Source organism: Protopterus annectens, chromosome 4.part1 (genome assembly GCF_019279795.1).
Source record: "Protopterus annectens isolate FY-2018-M chromosome 4.part1, PAN1.0, whole genome shotgun sequence".
Classification (NCBI taxonomy): Eukaryota; Metazoa; Chordata; order Ceratodontiformes; family Protopteridae; genus Protopterus; species Protopterus annectens.
This window is the reverse complement of record NC_056734.1, coordinates 400,699,590-400,712,309: the sequence shown is the minus strand read 5'-3', so window position 1 is coordinate 400,712,309 and position 12,720 is coordinate 400,699,590. Positions and strand designations below refer to the sequence as shown.

At 38.3% G+C, this 12,720-nt stretch overlaps 1 long non-coding RNA gene across 1 annotated transcript in view; it reads left to right on the top strand.

The window, feature by feature from the left end:
* Positions 1–12,720, top strand: part of LOC122800881 — a 1,528,016-nt gene that overhangs the window by 749,759 nt on the left and 765,537 nt on the right. The window lies entirely within an intron of this gene.

Genomic DNA, 12,720 nt, shown 5'->3' with positions numbered 1-12,720 from the left:
GATTAGCAATGCCAATGCAGATGGCCTCTCAAGACAGGGAATGGGGTAAGGTATACCCAGATAGACTCAACCCTCTCAATCACTGTTTCTCAAGGGACACTTGAAAAACTAGCTTGAGTTCTCAGGGGGGGGGTGAGAAATGTGAAAAATTGCGGGAATTCCAGCCCAGCCAGATAGAATTTTGTAGATGATTCTATGTCACTGAAAATATTAATATAATCCACAGGCTTCTTTTACAAATGTAAAGAGAACTATATGTTATGATTAAACTATATGTTGTATTGAGCTTCAAAAATGTAACCACAGTGCACCCTGCTGGAAGAAAGCTGTTAAGTAAAGCATTTTATAACTGTGTTTGATCTCAAGTTCGCAGACAGGATGCTGGGCTAAGAGTTTCCTTCTATTGATTTAAGACAAAGAAAATTACTAGGTTTCACATGTAAAGTGTCTTTTATTGCTGTGACTTCCAGACAGCTGTAGACATTTTAAGTTCTGTGAGCCTGGGAAACCTCAGCAGGGGTGACAAGAATGATACAATGTGAAATGACTCAGCAGTACTGTGTATTATCAATTTAAGGACAGAAAGAAAGAAGAGCATTTTGTATCTTGATCTAGATCTGACAGCAACTCACCAGCACTTGCTTGCTCTGTGTATAAGTAGTATTTAGAACAGTGATTTCTCTTAGAGATTGATAGAAATAGCCATATTAGTCTAGCTGTTTTCTATATTTATGTCAGACTATCCTACAATATTGTTTTAAAGTATTTCCTGTGATTTCTGAACTCTGTAATGTAATTGTGTTTAGTTACTAGGGATTGTCTTGTGTTTTTAGTATTTATTATTTTTTTTTAAAACCTTTCAACGGTGGCTGTTTTGTGTAGAGATAATTTAAACTCTAGAGTACTTGCATGTATTTGGTGATACTGTACAAAGCCACTCCAATAGCCTTGCTGTTCATCACACTTACTAATTGGATAATAATAATAATATTGGACAGTAAAATTGGACACCCTTTGGTAAGGGCTTTTATAGTAGTTGATAAGTAGTGGTTGGTGGCAGTGATTTCTACCTTATAGTCTGGTCAAGAAAGGGGCATAGCTGGAGAACCTGTGCCAGTCTTCCCCAGGGGTGTCTGTGTGTATGTGTGCGTGTGTGTATAACTCAAATTTCAAAGTGTGTACGTATCAGCTACTTGGGCAGGGACACAAAGCACTGGCTGGACAGAGAGGGTGCTGGAAGCTTTGACCTGATCACGCGGCTGAAATCTGTACCCTATAGCTGTGCTAGTGGGGAGTCTTATTGGGGATCTGGAGAAAAAGTGAGAAACCAACCCCAGAGTGACTGTGATCTCTATGTGCACTTAAGGGAAATTGTACTTTACTGTGTGTGTACTTGTTATCCTTCCCAATGTGCATGCCCCTCACTGGTGTTAGTGGTGAGGATTGAGGTTCCTTGATTACTGGGCCAGTACACAGGTATCACAGCATGTATTTTATAATTTGATTTTTATTAAGTGAACTAGGTGCATAACAAAATTCAGGAAGTGAACATCGCACTCTCCACACAGCAAAGTTTCTTCTCAATTTATTTTGACCCAGTATAAGTTGCATACTGTTTTTTTTGAGACTCCAAGGGATACCACAGATTTTTCTTTTTGCATTTTTGAATAACACATACTGTAAATCACCAGTTGTAAGCTTTTTTCATCTGACTTTTACAGTAAAACTATACAAACACAATATTTGTTTACACATTTCTACAGTAAGTTTTTTTTTCAAGTATTTCCTTTGAATTGAAAATGTTTACAACATTCTTTGAAGATGAAATCCTATCAAAAATGAAGTCAGGACTACATAGCAAACTTTGGATGCTGCTACCAGTTCAACATCTTGGCTACACCCACAACATGAAGCAATTAATTTCCACCAAAGTATAATACAACAGCATATTTGCATTCCTATTAACAGCAGAGTACTTCTTGTTACAAGTACAGACACTACCTATGAGACCGCATGACAGTCCTGTTAGATGTAAGATTTCTGAAAACAATGTATTCTTTTCTTTGTACTTCTATGAACAGCATGTAAGAACATGATTAAAGGTTGATATTAAATAGTTTTCTAGAAACCACAATCAATAGACAGACAATGTGTGGCCCACATTGTCTTGTGGAATCTTCAGGCGTGCAATTTATTTACTGAATAATCATTACAGAAACGTTACAGGTTGCACATACATGCATTAGTGATATTCCTGCAGTACATGTTATCCCTTACACATCCTAATTTACTATAATGACGCTCATTGCAGTTATTCATAGTACAGTACAAGGAGTGTAAGAGGGAAGTTTATCTGTTGTGAATGTAGACAAATATGAGTGGATGACATTTATATTTTATCTGAGATGATACAATCCTGTAAGAAATTATCAGCGTTTTTGTATATGTGTGAAATACTGAATCCAGCCATCAGGATGCTGTACAAAAGTCTCAAATGATACTACATGAGGCATGAGGAAATGTATGTTACTATAATTTCTGGACCACAGCCTTCATTGATCATCTATCCCCACTCCACTTATTGACAAACTCATTCTGCTCTTCAGTGACAGCTGCTATCCAGCAAGGGGTGTACCTGGTGGCAAGAATCATCATCCTCACAGCCATCAGCATGCTAGAGAGACAAAATTAATATTAACATTGCTGTTGTTGTTATTGTTACTATTATTATTATGATTTTATTATTATTAATTATTTGCAATATAGATCTACTTATAAATGACCCCTTAACTGATGAATATCTAGTTGAAACAGACTTATTACATGACACTTCAACCAGCATTGAGTGCTATATTTTTTGTGGGGTGGACAATATTCCATACCGCCACCAAGCACAGAATTGTGCCCTTGTGCTCCAATTCTTGGATATATCTCTGAAGTTGTCAAACTTTGGAAATAAACCAAACAAAAGAGGATAGACACCCAAAAGAAACACCTGTAATCCACACAAAAAAGGTACTTCTGAGCCAAAGATAGTACGAGGTGCTTAATTAAGCCAGTTTATTCAATAAGCACAAATGTAGAAAATACAAACATTAAGGAATTGTCATGAACACAATTAACAACACACGCATTTTCACCTCTCCACTGCAAGATTTCATCAGATGACCAGTGTAAACCTAAAAGACTTCCAACGAAAAAGAGCTCTAAACAATTAGCGCTTTCAGCTATTCAGCCTTCTTCAGATCATCTGATTCAGAGATCTGAAGAAGGCTGAATAGCTGAAAGTGCTAATCATTTAGAGCTTTTTTTCATTGGATGTCTTTTAAGTTTACACTGGTCATCTAATGAAGTCTTGCAGTGGAGAGATGAAAACGTATGTGATGTTAATTGCGTTAATGACAATTCCTTAATGTTTGTGTTTTCTGCATTTGTGCTTATTGAATAAACTGGCTTAATTCAGCACCTCGTACTATCTTTGGCTCAGAGGTACCTTTCTCATGTAAAACTTTGGAAATAGTTGTCAAATCCAGAGTGCAAATGTTGCAGAAACACATTTTGGTCAGTTAGTCTTATCCAATCTTGATCTAGGTGATCACTCCATTTTTTTATATGCACTTGTTCATCTCTCTTGTCTCTTCTCAACAGGCAGGTGCTGACCAGTTAGTCCTACACCAGTCTGTGCATATCCCTGTTTCCATACATCATTACCTCCCAGTTATATTGCCTGAGTGTTACATGGTAGGCTTGTGCTCCCACATGTACCAGAGCTTCACAGCTACAGTAATGGCTATCCTTATAGAGCTGATGCTAAAGGGCAACTGTCACCAACTCCCACTGCCTCTGGGATAGTTGTGTTTACACAGCCACTCAGTTACATCCCTCTCTGGCTATTGGTCAAATCTGGGCCAACAAAGGAGTAGTTAAGGCAAAATTACTGCAACAAGCTACTGGCTGAGATGCAGTTAGGATAACCATTCTGTAAAATGGCACTGGCTGAGATACAGTTTGGATAAAACTCTGCAACATGATGCTGGTTGAGTTGCAGTTAGGGTAAAAACCTCCATAACATGGTGCAGTCTGAGGTACAGTTAGGATAAAATGTCTAACATGGTGCTGGTTGAAATTCTTTTAGGAGAAACTTGTGATGTGGTGCTGCCTGAGGTGCATTTAGGGTATAAACTCTGTAATGTGGTACTGTCTCAGCTGCAGTTAGGGTAAAAAATGTTATAACATGATGCTGCCTGAGGTGCTTTTAGGGTATAAACTCTGTAACATGATGGTGGCTGAGATGCAGGTAGGTAAAACCTCTGTAAATGGTGCTGGCTGAGGTGCATTTAGAGTAAAAACTCTGTAAATTGGTGCTGGCTGAGATGCATTTAAAGGAAAAACTCTGCAACCTGGTGCTGGCTGAGGAACAATTAGAGTAACATTCTGCAACACATTACCAGCTGAGGTACAGTTAGGGTACAAACTCTGTAATATTGTGCTGGCTGAGGTGCATTTAGAGTAAAAACTCTGTAATGTGGTGCTGGCTGAGATGCAGTTAGGGTAAGTACCCTGTAGTTAGGGAAAATACCTTGTACCATGGTGCTGCTTGAGGGACATTTATGGGAACACTCTGTAACATGGTGCTGGCTGAGGTAAAGTTAGGGTTAAAACCCTGTAATCCGGTGCTGCCTGAGGCACATTTAGGGTAAATGCTTTCTAACATATTACTGGCTGAGGTACAAACTCTGTAATATGGTGGTGGTTTAGGTACAGTTAGGGTACAAACTCCATAAAATGGTGGTGGTTGAGGTACAGTTAGGGTATAAACTCCATAAAATGTTGGTGGTTGAGGTACAGTTAGTGTACAAACTCCATAAAATGGTGGTGGTTGAGGTACAGTTAGGGTATAAACTCCATAAAATGTTGGTGGTTGAGGTACAGTTAGGGTACAAACTCCATAAAATGGTGGTGGTTGAGGTACAGTTAGCACACAAACTCTGTAATATGGTGGTGGTTGAGGTACAGTTAGGGTACAAACTCTGTAATAAAGTGGTGGTTGAGGTACATTTAGGGTACAAACTCTGTAACATGGCGCTGGCTGAGGTAGGGTACAAACTCCATAATACGGTGGTGGTTGAGGTACAGTTAGGGTACAAACTCTGTAATATGGTGGTGGTTGAGGTACAGTTAGGGTACAAACTCCATAATGTGGTGGTGGTTGAGGTAGAGTTAGAATACAAACTCTATAACATGGTGTTGGCTGAGGTACACGTTGAGGAACAGAATGTAACATGGTGCTGGCTGAGGTACAGTTAGGGTACAAACTCCATAAAATGGTTGTGGTTGAGGTACAGTTAGGGTACAAACTCCATAATATGGTGGTGGTTGAGGTACAGTTAGGTTACAAACTCTGTAACATGGTGCTGGCTGAGGTACACGTAGAGGAACAAAATGTAACATGGTGCTGGCTGAGGTACAGTTAGGGTACAAACTCTGTAATATGGTGGTGGTTGAGGTACAGTTAGGGTACAAGCTGTATAACCTGGTGCTGGTTGAGGTAAAGTTAGGGTAAAAACTGTACAACATGCTAGCTGGCAATGATCATGTAAGTTTTAATGGGTATGCTTAAATCTGGCTTTCTCCCTTTTCAATCTTGTTAAATAGTTATGCATAAAAATGATTGCCAAATTTGTATCTGTTCTTCCTTTAATAAGCTGTTATGTCCAGAAAAGGATGATTTATTACTCATTGTCCCTAATCCCTCTGAAACCACACACATTCCTATCCTAGCCATATCTTAGCCTCCAGAATGCTTTAAATAATGCATGTGACAAAAGTGGTACACAATTCTTTTTCAGTGTTCTGATTTTTCTTTATTTTATTTTCAATAGCTAAAAACCTATATATTTTATTTCATTGTACATACATATTCCATTCCATATGATATATTTTAGTTACCGGTTTTCAAACTGTAACCACATTTCCAGTAGTTTTCTGTCTTGTAGGAATTAGCATGCGTAGATGACTGGCCTCTGAAACTTCTACCAACAACAGTTAGATAATTTATAAATAGTACTGCTTTTCACTATAAAGCTGAACCTAAGGTATTGTTTCTTGTATCATTTAAGTTGCAGATAAGTATATTTCAGATTTTTTGAAGCAGAACAGAATCCACAGTAGTAGTACTAATGGTACAGCAACCTGATACATTTTAAGGCTAGCTTGGTTTCATTGCAGTTTTCTGCTCTATCTACTTTTAGGTTTGCTATCTATATTAAAAAAAATATACACGTTATGTTTAGGAGGAACAACTAGTTGCTCATTTCTTCACTTCTTCATAATCAGTTATTACCAAATATAAATAAAATTGCGTAAAATGACTAAACCTCATGGACATATGAATTTTTAAATCCATATTTTTATCCTGTTTATGTCAGGAGAAAGTAATCATGATTTCAAAATTCTGTATATATTATTTAAATGTGCAGTACTATGATTTGTTACAAAATTCTTCAAGTTTGAAAGATTAGCATAATGCTTTCCAGTTTTGTATTTCATAATGTAATAAAGTTGAAATTTAAGTAAATAGCACATTTCTGGTTGCATTCACTATTCTTTATATCATGAAAGCAGCAGGCATAGTTAAAGGTGGGTACTTTTTCATCCAGAGATCTACTGATAAACTATTAGCTTCATATTTCCAAACTACATTTTCTTTCAGGCCAAACGTTGTTACCCATTATAATCTCATTCCTGTAAGTAATCTGATTTCACATCAGGCCTATGCTCCTGGCTGCATCCTCAGAAATATGATGGATCAATTAATCCTCTTCATCTCAAATGCCCATCTTTTTCTTTCACAGTAGATGAGAAAGGCATTAAGAAAACAATTGCGCCATTCTGAACATTTTTGCCAATACTGTTGAATTGTAGCCATTTACAGGATTAAATAAAAGTCCAGTGTAAAAACTTCAGGACACTATTTTATAATGTAATATTCAAAATCCAAAACTGTATATAATAGTTTGTACCTATATACAAATAAGAACACATTTCCAGTAATACAGATATGAAACAGATGAACGTTTAGCCTTATTAGTTTGTTTTCTTCATTTCATTTCATAATTATTTATTCATTTGTTTATTTATTTTCAGCAATGGGAGTAAGCTAGTCAGTGGACATACCACAGCATAAAAATACATAGAGATGAGATACACCTGGAACATTGCAAGATAGTGAATATTTACCCACATATACATATAAAAGTAGGCATCATACATATGGCACAGCATAATAAATCATACTGTTTTACTTCAGTACAACATTACATGATACTAAGACAGGGGAATAAAATACTATCAACATTCCTCCATGTATTTCAAACATGCAACATGGTATATGGTGTTTCATACCTTTTGTTTATGTTAGAATATATACATATTTACAGAGTGTTGTCTCCTGTTACACTCAGTCACTATTTTCCTTCATAGAGTTGAGCTTGTGGTCATTACATCTGACCTCACTATTGCAGGAGTTCTGCCACAGGGTTCTACACCTACAGGTCCAATGGGAATTTTGTCAGTGTTTAATAGCCTGTGGTCACTATATCTAACCTCAGTATTGCAGGAGCTCTGCCACAAGGTCCTACACCTACAAGTTTACTGAAACTTTTGCTAGTGTTTAATGTAAGTATATCTATCATGAAGAGCCTTGCTGCATATTACCTTTAATCAGTTAAATACATGATTGTTCTGTGATCGAAAGTTTCTGTGAGGTAGTCCATGCAGTCTAAGGACTTCTAAAAGTTGGCTACTGTACCCTTTTGCTTGACCAATAAATTATATTGCATATGCCAGTTATTTAGTTTCAGGAAATGACAGACAACTTATTTTACTTGTGTTTCTTTGTTAATTGCTTTATTTTGGTTGTAAGCGAATTACTTTCAGTTGTAACTTGACCTGAGGGTGGGAGGATAACTCAACTAGACTCTATTTTGCTCCCCTACCCCCACCTTTTGCCAATTCTTTCTTGCTTTAATATTATACTTTCTACATACACATTTCAATTGTGACTCTTATTCCGAAAAACCTTTCCAAATGACATTACTACTTCTATACATTCATTTCTCTTTTGTTTCTACATCCCTATCTCTATTAAATTTTTAATCCCATTCTCAACTATCTTTCTCCCTCCCATACTGCTTTGCACTATATCCATTTATAAATCACAATCCTCCCCAGTACTGCCTATCTGTTCCATATTGCATCTTTTTCTTTTCCCAAATAAACCCTTACATCTTATTTTTACTACAGTATTTTACTCTAGCCTTTAACACCACTCTATTCCTTACATTCCAAAGAAGATAGCAGGCAACCTAACTCTCTTTTTTATAGAAAATAATTCTGTCCTTACCTATAATTTGCCAGCTTTCAGAAACCACCATCATTGAATCTCCTACTGTCCTGCAACTTCTTATTTTCTTCTTCATTGCTACTTCAGTGTATTTTTTTTTTCTATTCATATCCAGAATTCCGAGCTTTTTCAAAGTCAGCCTTCATTTAAAAATACTATACCCTCCTGTTTATTGATATATAGTGACTTTCTTGATCATCAAACATATAGCTTCCGATCTATGCAGTGCTTTGACCCTCCCAAATATTCCATATAATACAACTTCATTAAATTTAAACTATAATTACTATTAGTAATAGGTGGATCTGCTTCTTTCACTTATTGACATACTGTTAAAAGGGTGTCTTTCCCGTCTGACATCTTGATTTATCTTGATATTCAAGTAGTTTATCACAAAAAAAGGAACCAGCAAAAGTCAAATTGAGGTCATAATGACAGCAAGTGAAATGGTCAGCAAAGGAAAAAAATTCTGGTACTAGTGATTATGCAAACATCAAATTGTTCATAAAATGACAAGAACTCATCACTTACTACATATACTATTCCATAAAAAGGAAATAGATGTACTTTGGGAAAAGCAATAAATATTCAAAATACATTTTCCTGGTCCATGTTGTATCCTAGAATTAGCTGCCTTTATGTACACTGACATTTTGATGTGCTGTGGTTTGATATTTGTATTGACCAGTACTAAGTGCTTAGTTCATTATATTATTCAATAATTTTTCTACATTTTATTTTTTCTCTATGTGTCATTTTATGTGATCAGTTATATGTGAGTACCCAGTTTTATGATAGTGTTGCTGTGGCTCGTTGGAGAACTTCTGGTGAGTGGCTGTTCTCTCACTTGCTGATCACGCTCACTGAATATGTATTCCAGGCAGGTATGTTCCTAGCTTTAAGCAGCATTCTACCATCACCCGGAATGATGCCTCAATACAAAGAGAAAATGACTGACTTTACCAATTGGCTTAGTTTCTGGTGTCATTCCAAGGGGATCCAGTACCTGACAGCCTGGGAAGACATGATTGACAAACCATGATGCTTTGCCAGAGATGGCCTGCATCTGTCTCCCTTGGGCTTCAGGCTCTTGGCAAAGGCTCTTCCTTCCCCATCGTGCTTTTTTTAGGCAATGTCATGAGGTCAAAACTACCAACATGAAAAGTTCAATAAAACGCAATCAAAAGGTCATGCTGCTAAATACTAGGAGTATAAATATAAAACTATACTCATTGCAAGCATTCTTAGCCCTGAAAGATGCTGACATTTGTACAGTCACAGAAACTTGGTTCAAAGCTGTGGAGAGCACCCCAGCCATACCAGGTTACTCATCTTATCATACATTCAGACCCCAAACTGTGGTCAGCAAAGCAAAAGATGGTAGAGTAGCAATATATATAAAATACATCTATTTATTTATTTTATTTTTTTTATTTTATTTTACATTTGTTTATTTTATATTTGTTTACTGGGAATGTCTGACTGAACACAGTTTCCTTTTTCAGTGGAGGCCCAGGGAGAAAAGATCCAAGAGTAACAAATACATACAATAGAGAAACAAATACAGCCAAGTGAGAAGCAAATACATGCAAGATAGTGGTTTCAGACACAATAAGTAGTGCAACAGTAATTTACATAAACAATGGTTGTTTACGTTTAGCGGCTATATCCAAATGGTTATGTACAGTTAAAGTGAAACTACCATTAGTGGTAGATCATGCTAGTAAAGTAGAAGTAGTAATAATAATAGAGTGAAAAGGAGGAATAGGTTATCCAGGAGAGTTGCAGGTGCAGAGCCAAGTGTTAGTAAGGTGCATTTTTAGACTTTTTTAAACTGAAGTGTTGAGGAGTTAGTTACTAGTGAGTTAGGTAGATTATTCCAGTGTTTGGAGATGTAGTTGGAAAAAAGTGATTTGCCTGCTGAATTGTTAGCTTTGGTGGTGTGTAGAAGTAGTTTGTTACTGGAGCGAAGGGGTCTTGAGGAAGAATATGGCTGAATGAGATATTTGAGTGCAAGATTTTTTTTCTGACAGAGTATTTTGTGGGTGAAGGTAAGTTGATTAAAGAGAAGTTGCTAAGGGAGTTCAAGCCACTTGAGCTGCTTAAGTGATGAGCAGTGATGTGACTTATATGAGGCATTAGTGTCAAACTTGAAGATTTTATTGTAACAGGCTTTGAGTTTGGCTAGATCTGTCTTGCAGAAGTTGGTTAAGATTGGGGAGATGTACAGGAGAGTTGAGAGGAGGTGGGTTCTAGAAATGGCGGCTTTTGTGTTATTTGTCAGAAATTTGTTGTTTCTATATAGGAGCCTAGTTTTTTGTAAACTATTTTAATGTACTGGGCAATGTGAATACTAAATTTCAGGTTATTGTCAATTTCCACTCCTAGTAATTTGGTAAGGATTGTTGGGGTGATAATAGTTTTATTTTTAGAGAGGATACTGAAGGTTGTGGATTGGGAGGTGTATCTGGTTGGGTACAAGAGAAGACGTTTTGTTTTGTTGGGATTTAGGATAAGTTGGGAGCTAGTGAACTGGGATTCAGCAGATAAGAAGGAATCTTGAGTAATGGTATGGAGTTTGCCACACAGCAGTAATGCACAGGTATTACATGCACCACAGGGGATATCTGGAGGTTCTATGGGCTAGGGCATGTGAATGTGTTTGACATCTGTTGGTATGCCAATGGGGGTTATACTGGGAGTGACTGTGGTTGGGAGCATCACAACCCACACGCAGACACAAGGTGCCAGTACTGACATGCATGTATGCATTGCTTCATGGGTGTGTAGTGGTTGGCTGTGCGAGATGACTGTACAAGGCTGGGTGAGGGGTAATCCTTGGCATTGCGCCACCCGACAATGGTGTGCAGTGTGGTACAGGGGTGTAGTGTCTGCAATGTCCCACACAGATGGGTACTGCATGAACTGCCCTGACATCCTGGTTACCATTGTGTATGGCCATAGTTTTGCAATGCATGCCATGTCTGTGTTTGATAGACCTTGACGTGGACATTGCCTGGGGTATGCATGTCCCATAATGCTGTACAGTGACATGTACAGGTGTACCTGGTTTGGCAGGCACATGTTGTGCACACAGATTCTTATCCTCCAATATGCCAATATTGGCCTGGTGTGGCGAAGCCTGCTTATAGTCAGCAGGTCGACTCTTCACCTGCATTGATAACATGATACAGGTATTCCCTGGTGTCAGTGGCATTGGTCCATACAGGGCACATGTGTATGGCATTGTATGGCCTCTGTAGATCACATTTGATGGAACCACATATGTTGCAGGCATCCAGTGGGGAACATAGTGAAGGCACATTGTCTGCAATTATGTGCCTATTGTACCGCTGTACAGGGTGCCATGTCCTCTGCAGCCCACTGCAATCACACCATGCCTACTATCTGTCATCAATGTGCATGGTACTATCAGCATAGCAGGATATCCTAGGCAAGTGTGTTTATGTATGACACATGGGTTCAGGACATATACCGGGTACTAGTAGGGTTGCATACCTTGTTCACAGACCTTTTGCCAGATGTAGGGGTATGGCTTGCCAACACAGTCTCGTGGCTGACTGACATCTGTATGCCTCGTTAGGTGGGCATTGTGTCATAAGATGGGCACCATATAGGAAAACTACAAAATCCGCTCCCCAACATGTCCAGTGGTTAGACACTCACAGCCACCTCCACACAGGCTCTGACAGTCAGCCACACACACCTGCCATGTCTTGGATTCTAACCCCTACATACCTAGTATATCACACTAGAGCCATGCACATTTACAGCACTTGCTATGGAGAACACCAGGTTACAGCAGTCCTAGAGGTGTATTTCTAGGTGTGTGACATCAGTAGGATTGCCAAATGTGAGTATATGAATTGTATGGAGTGTGAGTACTCTAAAAGCATTGGTCTGTCCTCGGGCAGATGGACATACACATACACACACACACACACACACACACACAGACACACACACACACACACACACACACACACACACACAGTTGACAAGTCTGGGATTACAACACTGGTGCAGCTACTCTATCACACTACAGCAATACGCAGTTACAGAACGCACAACAGAGACTACCGGTCTATGACATTCCCAGAGGTGTATTCCTAGGTGAGTAACATCAGCAGCATGGCCAAAGGTGAGTATATGATTTGTACGGACTGTGGGTAGCCTATAAACCATTTCTCATTACACAATCTGAGACAGACGTGCACATTCACACACTCATTTGGCAAGTCTGGGGTTAGAACTACTACCTAACTAGTATAACACTACAGCAGTATGCAGTTATG